Source organism: Eurypyga helias, unplaced genomic scaffold (genome assembly GCF_000690775.1).
Source record: "Eurypyga helias isolate BGI_N326 unplaced genomic scaffold, ASM69077v1 scaffold22557, whole genome shotgun sequence".
Lineage (NCBI taxonomy): Eukaryota > Metazoa > Chordata > Aves > Eurypygiformes > Eurypygidae > Eurypyga > Eurypyga helias.
The window spans coordinates 24,732-25,038 of record NW_010261432.1 but is presented as its reverse complement, the minus strand read 5'-3'; positions in this window follow the sequence as shown (position 1 = coordinate 25,038).

Sequence of the window (307 nt, the reverse complement as noted above, 5' to 3'; positions counted from 1 at the left end):
CCGCCCCGTGCCCGGGGGAGCCGCAGGTGCCACCTCGGGGTTCCAGCGCTGGGGACCCCGAGGACAGTGCTGTGGTTTCCACAGGGTTGGCACAGAGATCCCCCCCATGCCAGGACACCCCCAGTGCTGGACGCAGTACAGAGCCTTGCTCCCCGCCGGGAGCCCACTGGGCACTGGGAGGTGCCGAAGCCTTTTAGCCAGGCTGCGGGGTCCCATGCTGTGGGACGCATCCTGCCAGCTCCCACCCCTCCTCGGTGCTGAGATCGGCAGCCAAGTGCAATACACGCAGCCTGCTCCTCTCCCTGCT